The following is a 9514-nucleotide window of genomic DNA, read 5'->3' as shown; positions in this document are numbered from 1 at the left end:
TCGCCTGGCACTGTGGTTATCTTTAGCTCTTGGGGGCTTTTTTTTTTTTAGCATCTCTGACGTCATCGTTTTGGTTTTAAGGCGTGCAACTTTTCCATGTTGGTTGAGTGTCACCACTCTAATAAGGTCTGTTTCCAGGCTCTGATAAACCAACAGCACACCACAAGGCCAGTACCAAAAGGCAGACAAAGTTAGTGACTAGCTGGTGAACACAGCAAAGTGTCTAGGAAGCTAAATAGCCAGAGAATTCAGTGTTAAGTGAATACCGGGCTTACATGACACTTAGTGAGCACAAACATAACTCCAAATGAATGCTAATGTTGTTGTGTATCTGGATAAGTAAAGAAGCCACTGTTTTCTAATACATTCCTCAAAACAACTCAAGGTGATAGTTTCTGTGTTTACAGCTTGTGGCGATGTGTACAAGTAGCCAAAAATATGATTTAATGCAGATAATTAAACATATTTGGTTAAAACAACAAGTTAAAGAGTCCATTTACAGGATAAGATTGGTCACAGTGAGAAAATCTTCATTATCTATAGGGTTCTTATCTAATGGAAGTGAGTTATACCATGCTTATATTCATCTACAGGATGGTTGGATGCACCTGCAGTACCTGATGTTTATTTTCCAAGGACAGGTTGTGTTCAAAGAACCACTGTTGAAAATCTATATGTAGAATGCACATACTGTATATTATATACAGTATATCTGTGCTATTCAGTCAGAGTGTTCTCATTTCAGTCTCTCTTATCCTAATTTCTATTTGGGACATGCTGTCACTTCTATCATGTTGCTCATCAGAAGCATAGCCCACAGAATTAAAAAAAAAATGGGTTAGATAAATAAACATGTTACAGCAATTAATGTTCATGATAAGGATAAATGTATTGATTGTATTTGAACTATACTGTGTGTGCATGCTTAACACAACATTTCAAAGTAATAATATCAGTGTACTGAGAAATTAGATAATGATATAAAACTCCTGTGATGTTCTATAATTCTGGTTTAAAATACCATGAAATGAATTTAGAATGGAGTTATGCAACTTGAACAGTGGAAGAGAACATTAGGCCTAATTTTAGCCAAATAATTAGTTCTGGCTGACTGTAACTTTTGATGTCTGCCCATTTGGCTCTGGTTCTCTGTGAAAGCAACTCTGTGAGAGGACCTTTCCTCAATAATAAAGTTAGATAATTGTTATTATAGTTCACAAAAACTAATAATGTCTTCTATCGCTGGCAGTTGAACTGCTATGAATGAACTGGGCTGCTTGATGAATTCAGAAAAATTGATTAATTTGACTTTAAAGGAACCAGAAATAATTTTTCCTATCTTCTCAGCCACACATTCTATCACATTTTACATTCAAATCATGCTTATCTATACTGAGGAGGCTGCCTTTCGTCATTTTCTCTCTTTTTTTAGGCTGAACAGGAGGCCAGTTATGTAAAGAGAAAGCTCAGATGTATCCACAGGTGTGTGTCTGGAAGGAAAAGCCATCTGTGAACACAGCGATAAGGGGACCAAAAAAAAAGTGCCTATAACTATTTCCTCACCTGGAAAATTTTTCTCCCCAGGGCTTCTCAGTGAAGGGAGACAGTAGTCTTTTGTGCTGTTTTGTTATTTCACTCACAAAGATCTCTGACGGGGGATGATTCTGCGGTGATTGTTGAATGACAAAATATCTCTGCTTCCTTGTCACTTTTTAAAGGAGTTTGTCATTGTGTTTTAAATCTGGCAAAACTATGAAGAGGAAGACAGAGTAAAGAGATGACGTGGGAATTTTCTATTTTTTAAAAATGTATTTATTTTGGCAACATTGGCTCCTGGGACAATGGCTCCATATGTGTGAGAATACAACCACCTAAGTCTCTCTGAATTCTTTAGACTGTAGCAAACCAAGAGACACTATCAAAAAGGCTAACACAATATACAATATATCCAGCAAGTGGCAACCCATTGATAACTCTCAAGAATGGAGTCTTTGAAGTTAGATACAGTGTTCAAAATGTGTGTTCTCCCCAAGAGTTTTCTAATCCTGCTTTTATCACACCTCTATTTTTGAGGGCATTATCAGGAGACTGTAGGTGGTGAGATTGGAAAAGGAAAAAAGTGCATGGAAATCTCTGGTGGAGTACTATTTATTGTTACATAATGTAATGGCTCAGTTTTTTTTTTAAAGCTGTGCTGTAACTTGGCCTATATATTGCCATTGTCTAAAATTCCTCACTGCTTCCATCTCTTCCTCCATCACTAATGCACCACTGGAAATAAAGAGGTATAATTATGCTTCAAATTCGGCACTCAAATGCTGTAACTCATTCCCAGTTACTATTAATGTCAGTTATTTGAGAACGAGGCTCTAGCCAGAGGAAAATGGCAGATAGGAGAGACAGTTCTGTAACCACAAAAGATACAAAACAGGCACAAAGCAGATTATTATATCTCTAACAGACTAAATATAGTGCCTGTGTAACATCCTGAAAACAAAGATGTAGCTATAAACTTCCATCCTCCTTGCTATTCTCATCAGTTTTGAAACGTGAGAATGCTCATGACAAAGGTCTTTTTGGCAGAGAGCCTAAATTCTCTGACACAAAGTGACTGTGAAAGGAAACTGTGAGTGTGTGATTGTTTTCTGTATTATTTTGCTGCCTAATAGCTGGACTGCTTAATTCAGATGAAACTGCCTAACAAGCCACTGGGTACGGCCACGGCAGCTTAACCTAAGCAGATATAATGTAGGCTGCATCAAGCTGCCGAGTATCTGCTCTTTGCTTGGGTGACAGCAGGAGTTAAAAGCAGCTTAAAAGTAACGCTAAAGGTACATTAGGTCAGGGCTGGAAAATGGTGTTCCCTGTCATGTGGCCTAGTAGATCTATGAAAGCACACCCTGATACCTGATACCTGATCAAAACATAATTTAACATGAATCCTGGCTTTCATTGGAATGTTCACTCAACTTTTGGCACATTTAATTGTATATTGATAACTGGCTGTTAATACTTTGTATTGTTTTCTTGAGCATTGTTTTTGCTTTAATGTACAGTAATCACACACACAGACATGTACCACATGCTTCAGACAACATAACAGGATGTATGTAATTTTGTCCTATAATACATGACTTTCAACGTGTATTTATTGTGCCTCAGCAAGGGCAGCTGCTGCATTATAACTGGCACATGAGGATCTAAATAATACAAAAGTAATCAAAAATCAGTTACTTTTACTTTCATGTTATTTGGTGAACATACTGTTTTTTCCAACATTTAATGACAAAATGCCTAAAAACTAGTGCGAAGAGGAGTTTTAGTTTATATTCAGATGCGATCTGTATAGTTTTACTTTCATGTATACCTGCTATGGAAAGAGACTTCTTTGAATTCTTCACAAAGGCCATTGGAGGGAAGATATTCCAACATGTGGTTCCTGCAGCACTAATGGAACGTGCTCTGCTCACCTTTCTGCCTTGTGATTCACAAGCACCTCGCTTCTAACCTGGGTGGTGGCTGACTTTCACAGCATTGTTCCAGGCCTCCCATTCTCCGCCATTTTGTTTCCTGTGCAGAACAGGAAGTCCTGCCTGCAGCTGTTCCCAGCACTGTGAACTAAAGAGCTTTTGCAGGCATAAACACACACACACACGCACACACACACATACACATACACAGCAGTATACACACATCCTCTTCCTTCGTGCTTCCCCTTGGCCTGAGTCGAGGATGCCCTTCTCTGATGTGAAGATGACCCCCAGGGATGATGGGATGAAGCCAAAAGCACGTCTGCTTTCCTTTTCAAGATGAATCCTCCGCCCGTATGTAAGCTGCACGTGTGCACAGGTATTCCTGAAGAGATATTGCAGCACACATAATTATGTACAAGCTCAAACATGAGAAATATTTGCAGTTACAGCAATATAATGGAACAAGTGTAACATAAAGCACATTCCTGTATTGACTAATAGCATTCTAATCTTGTCATGGTTTCAACGATTATATATCTAACACCTTCTTCTCACAATCACTAGTAGTTTTGTTTTTTTGTTTTTTTTTTGGCAGGTAGCCTCATCTGTTTGTTCCCATGCTCCCAAAGAGGGAATGTAAATGAATGTATGATTCTCATCCATAGTAGAAGGCAATTATACAACCGTGGGAAAACACAGATGACCTCTGCATGTTGAAAAGGTTCTTGAGAATGGATGTTGATATTACTATCGCATCAACAATTACATCACAGATAATACGATTGGTCAGACATCTTATCTGCACCGGTTATTGTTTCTGTGCAGTGATCCTGATAATCCCTCGGGCCATTTAGTAGATTTGAAAGTCGACTTAATAACAATAGAGTCTGCAAGCACCCACATGGGGTTGTGAAGACATACAGCACATATTGATTCAGATGACTATTTACCTATTACAAAGATTTTTTTCTTTTTTTTGCTTTTGCTTCAGAGAAGGTCTAAGCAAAAGGCCAGTGCCAGTGCAGCTGGAATTGAAAAGGTTTCCGGGCACTTGAGCAGAGTGAATGCCATATGCCTCCCTGTAGTCAATGGGCTGCATATTATCACCCACAAATACTCAAGAAACAAATCAGTTTGAAATGCTCACAGTTTGCTGGAGCCTGGTGGAACTAATTTACATGATTGAATGTCATGTTGATAATTGTGCTGTAATAGGCCCTCACTTGGCCTGCTTTTCCCAAGGTCACAGCCGAATGGAGCTTATCCCTGAATGCTTTGGGTAGGAGGCAGGAAAATACCCTGGACAACTTGCCAATCCATTAGGCTGAACATACACCCTCTCATTTACCTATGGGCAATTTAGACTGCAGTCCATCTGATTTGGAGTGTGGGAGTAAACTAAACCATTTGGAGGGAACCCATGAAAACACAAGGAGAAGCATGAAATATTTTACACTGGATTCTTACATAATTGATCCCCATTGGAAATTTCAGTAGGAGTTTTGATGTTAATTAACACTGGCATTATTCTGTCCTTGAAAAAGCGTGTTTGATTACTCATGTGCCTCAAAAAAGCTGAAGAGAAAACATTTTGAATTCAATTTTTTGCAAATGTACAAAATGTGCTACATTTCTAAAGACAATTTTAATGTTACTATATGTAGAACACTAAACTGAGCATTGGTTTGTGGGTTGGATTATAACAATCATTTGTTATAGCTGACAGCCTCCCAAAAGCTGACAAAATGCAATCAAACTAATTAAACAGAAACATCACGACTTGCGCCAAAAACCTTTTTCCTCAGATTAAATATCAAACTCTAACAAAAATGCTCTTTCCTACACAAAGAATGTAATTGTTTCATAAATCTTCCAAATTAGCCAGCCCTCAGTAACAATTAGATGATGAGCAATACTAGTGACTAATGTAATCAAATGACTCTTTAAGAGTTCTCCACTTTTCTGTTTTGTAACTCAGAAAAAAATACCCTCAAAATATTTAATATTCCTCAAAACCACACAAACAAATTGTGCCTTTTTGTGATATTTTCCCTAAGATTGCAAATAAATCTAGTAAATCTCACATTCCTGTAATTAATTACACTTCCCCTCCATATCCTTTACTTTACCCTCTAGAGGAGCTGGTTTCCTTTCTGCAACCATCCATATGCTTCCTTTAAGGAAGGATGCCATCACACCTCCTCCACTCTGAGGGCTCCACCCTTTCCTCACTTTAAACCCATGGCCTAGTCAAGTTCAACAGTGAAGTCCGGATTGGGTGTGCAGAGTAATTGCACTGTTTTGTACATTAGGTCCTGATCACATCTCAGTGTAAAGTACAAAGGGGTATATGTAATGTGTGCATGGATACTGTATGTTCTCTGTGTGCAAAGGGCTGTGCAAATTACCTCTGAGACAGTGTGGTGTCTCAATATTGCTACCAGCTATATCAAATTACTCCATAAGATAAATCTTATTCAACACAGCTGAAATTTCATACCGTTTCACTTAGGTGTAATACTCCAGGGACTGGGACACGCTGCGTGAGAGAATTAATCTGTGCACTGGTGTCTGAAATTCCACCTGTAAAACAACAGCTTGTTTATTGACTGATAAGATGCTTGTGGAGAACATCAAAACTTCATATTGCAGACAATTCACATTGAATATGTTTTAGCTAAAACAAGGACAGCGTGGGGGTACTTTCTTTTTTCATAGTCTCTAAAGGAGGCTGGATGAGCCTCATAGTTGCAATAACAGCAGTTGAGCACGGGGGGCACCATCCACCCACACAGGCCATCTATATCTGTGGATTCGTTTGTGACTCACTGAGAAAAAAGACGGCTCTCTGACTCAGGGGGAAGAGGAGGAGGAGTGTGAAATGTTGATCGGCTCAGGCAGAGAGAGGAGAGGAGAACTTGCTCGAGAGCAAGCAAGCTCAGTGAATCATAGTTGGAATCCCTTGAACACGCAGGGTGGCGAGGCCTCCCCCTTAACAGCTCTAGAGGAAGCCTCTCCCACAGGGTGAAGAGGTGAGAACCAAGGAACTTCCTCCTGCAGGGGAATGGTCACCTATACTGAAGAAAATCAGGATGCCTTGATTAAAAAAAAAAAGGTGTGGACAATGTTAGAGTCACTCATGTCAAGCAGCAATGGAATCCCTAATTGCTGTAAATCACCTGAGGCCTGTAGCCCATTGTCAGTTCAGAGTCATTAAAAATGAATGCAGGGAGCTTTGCCTACCCCTACTATCTACAGAAATTTCCAATGGTTCGTAAGTTGTACCTTCAAGCATGTGTTGGTTTCTGTAAAAAAAAACATTGCATACCCACATTTTCCCCATTTTTCAATGGCTGCATGACTAAATTTCTGGCATATTTTAAACATTACTCCATATTCTCGGTGAGGCTTATGCTGATTCTTCACACTTGTGTGGGAATGTCCCTGTGAATGTGCCTTGGCTTGCACAACCACCTTATCTGCGAATGCGTAGTTTTCACACACCTGTATATGTCAATGTGGCGAGCCAGAATTTGTAAAAACCCTTTTATGTCATTACCAGCTTTAGCCAGACATGACAGCAGAGGATATCAGTGGGAAAGTGAAGACATCGTGATACCTCAAGGACACTCTTGTGAATAGATTATTTAACAGGAGCATACAGCAGGAAGCGCCAACATGAGCGTCAGGTGTTACTGCTTAACCAGAATTGCATTTCATTGAATAAGTGGAAGGAAGAGTCACCTATGCGTTGCATGAAGATTGTGTCACTCTTCTGGTATGGGTACAGTCAGTGGTGTCACATTCTTAAGGCTGCAGAATGTTGAGCCGCCTGTTTCAACAGGAAGTCTCCATCCTCCTCTGATTCATAAGCTTTGTCCAAAACGACTCCCTGCTTGCACATTAAATTCAATTACTGTGTAAAGTTGTAAAAAATAAAAATAAAAATGATGCACCATGGAGAGCTTTGAAATGAGCCACAGCCAAATTAAAGTTTATTTTCCACAGCATGCATACTATCTTTAGCTTTAAAACCCCACAATGTTCACGATGGAATAATCTATTGAGATGTGAACAAGGGAGTGATTTCAAGGCACAGCTTCACAATTTTCATCAGAGTTTATGGTAGAATTCAAAGAGGATGAGACAATGTATAGACAGGAGTGACACGCTTGAAGACTTTCCCATCATCAATTCCAGTAATAGTCACTGTCCTTGAAGTACAACTTAAATATATTTTTAGGTTGTCATTGCTAAGACACTGTTCTGCTTGCCAGCAAAAACTGTTTACCAAATCTCTGTTGTGTCTTTATCATTATTCTTGTAATTCTCCTGCATGGCATGGTTTCCGTTCAGGATATGCAAGAGAGATAAGGATATCAGGGCATCTGCCAGTGAGAAACACTGATCCACCCTTGTTTTTACTCCTTAAGCAAAATTTGGTATGGCAGTTTGGTAGGTTAGTTATAGGAATTCAAGGAAATGCACTGTTTTGGGCATCAAACACACTGTCCAAACACACAGTTAGATAAGATATCAGTTTCATCTTGCAGCACAGAGATTCGGTCCAGGATGTGATTAGTCTATCTAAAAGCATAGCCTCTGTCAACAGTGAAAATATCCTTCTAACAACCCTGCAGCGGTCTTATTTACAGGCTGTATCTTGAGCATTAACACGTATTGGTAGAAAATAGGACATTCTGGTTGAAGGAGCATTCAGCAATATGCAATGTACTGCATTTCTCAACAGCAGCCAGGCCCAAAATCCTCCTGTCCTCATAGTGAGATTCCCTGGTCTGCACAGCCCCACTGCAAACCTCAACCTGGTTGGCAGCTGAAAGCATTGCTTCAGAAAAAAAAGTGCCAAAAAGTGGCTAGATGGCAGGTTTGATGATAAAACTGTCCTCACTGTGGCAAGTAGAAGAGTCTCTTATTGTTATTACGTGCTGCATGGATAGGTAGCACAGAGCATCACACAGTAAGTAAAAATCACATTCAGATTCACATTTATGCATTCACATCCAAAGTGTGTATTTTACATGCAAAGGACATGTAAGGACCTGTCCACAATCTAACCACAGACTACTAATTTTACAAACTGCATTAGCATAGCTGTAGCTATGTAGGATTTTTTATCAGTCAATCACTAAATACTGCTCCTATATGACAAATGTAACGAGTGACGCTCAATTATTATTATCACCATCCACAAATTAATAGCACTTTCTGAAAAATATTTTGAATTCGTATTTATGCACAGTTTGACTCAGCATACAGTAGTGTCCAGAGCTGAAGTGGTAATTATACATGGGTTGATAGTATACTGTGATTCAGTGCAATGCTCTCTGTCAACAAACACCATGAATTTTTTCTCCTGTTTACAAGAGGTAGACGTCATCCAATGTGTCATTGTTTAACGGTGTTGCAGCGTTAAGCCTGGAAAACAATGGATGAGGTAGTTTTTAGAGGCAAAAATTGGCTTTCTTCTAGGGATGTTTTGACACAGAGGAAGGGGGTTGGGGATGGTGAAAAAAAGAGAGGGAGGAGAGGAAGGGGAGGACCTTTCAGGCCTTGGTTCCCACTGACTGTGTGCAGCTGGAGGAGCGAAACAATAATGTGAAACAAACAGTGAAAGGAATAAACAGGACCACTCCCTCAGGAAAGTCCCTGTGGTACCTGACAGGATTATATGACAGTCTGTGTTTAAGCACAACTATCACTTGAAACTGTCATGACATCAGAAATCATGAACTTCAAAGTCTTTTTCTGTTAAAGAGAACGTCAGTCACTCAGTTGATCCATCTACCACTGTGGTCCAGACTAAAATATTTCAATGAATATGCAGTAGACTGCCATGAAATTTAGTACTGACATTCATGATTCCTAGTGGATGAAGTCTATGGTTCTTGGTGATCCCCTGACCTTTGCTGTAGCACCACCATGAGGTTGACAGTTTTGGTTTTAGTGAATGCATTGACAACTGTTGGATAAGGTGCCATAGTCTGGACATTCATGTGCCCCCCTGGATAAATTCTAACTGT

General features: G+C 39.5%; 1 long non-coding RNA gene across 1 annotated transcript; it reads right to left on the bottom strand.

Annotated features, from left to right (window-relative positions):
• Positions 1-1826: 1826 nt before the first annotated feature.
• LOC108878057 (uncharacterized) lies at positions 1827-7357 on the bottom strand. Its single transcript, XR_001960189.2, has 4 exons — positions 7218-7357; positions 6303-6550; positions 5974-6056; positions 1827-3855 (listed from the first exon to the last, which is right to left on the bottom strand). It is a non-coding gene; the product is annotated as an uncharacterized LOC108878057 (long non-coding RNA).
• Between the last annotated feature and the right edge of the window lie 2157 nt (positions 7358-9514).

This window comes from Lates calcarifer, linkage group LG13 (genome assembly GCF_001640805.2).
Source record: "Lates calcarifer isolate ASB-BC8 linkage group LG13, TLL_Latcal_v3, whole genome shotgun sequence".
Taxonomy (NCBI): Eukaryota; Metazoa; Chordata; class Actinopteri; family Centropomidae; genus Lates; species Lates calcarifer.
This window is presented reverse-complemented; position numbering and strand designations above follow the sequence as displayed.